Source organism: Cryptotermes secundus, unplaced genomic scaffold (assembly GCF_002891405.2).
Source record: "Cryptotermes secundus unplaced genomic scaffold, Csec_1.0 scaffold1706, whole genome shotgun sequence".
NCBI lineage: Eukaryota > Metazoa > Arthropoda > Insecta > Blattodea > Kalotermitidae > Cryptotermes > Cryptotermes secundus.
In genome coordinates, this window is record NW_019729234.1 from 133,077 (window position 1) to 133,309 (window position 233).

Below are 233 nucleotides of genomic sequence, written 5' to 3' on the forward strand. Positions count from 1 at the left end.
ACTACTTAAGTATTTACACTAACGCGCACTTGCACTACACTAGTTCAAACGGCTTGAGTCTCTTGAGGCTTCTCGCTGTCCTCTCGTTGTCAAGAAACTGGATCGCTTCCACGTTGCTGTGGTGGTGAAGCCGATCTTCGTGCTTCTTGGCTGTCCTCTCGTTGTCAAGAAACTGGATCGCTTCCACGTTGCTGTGGTGGTGAAGCCGATCTTCGTGCTTCTTGGCTGTCCTC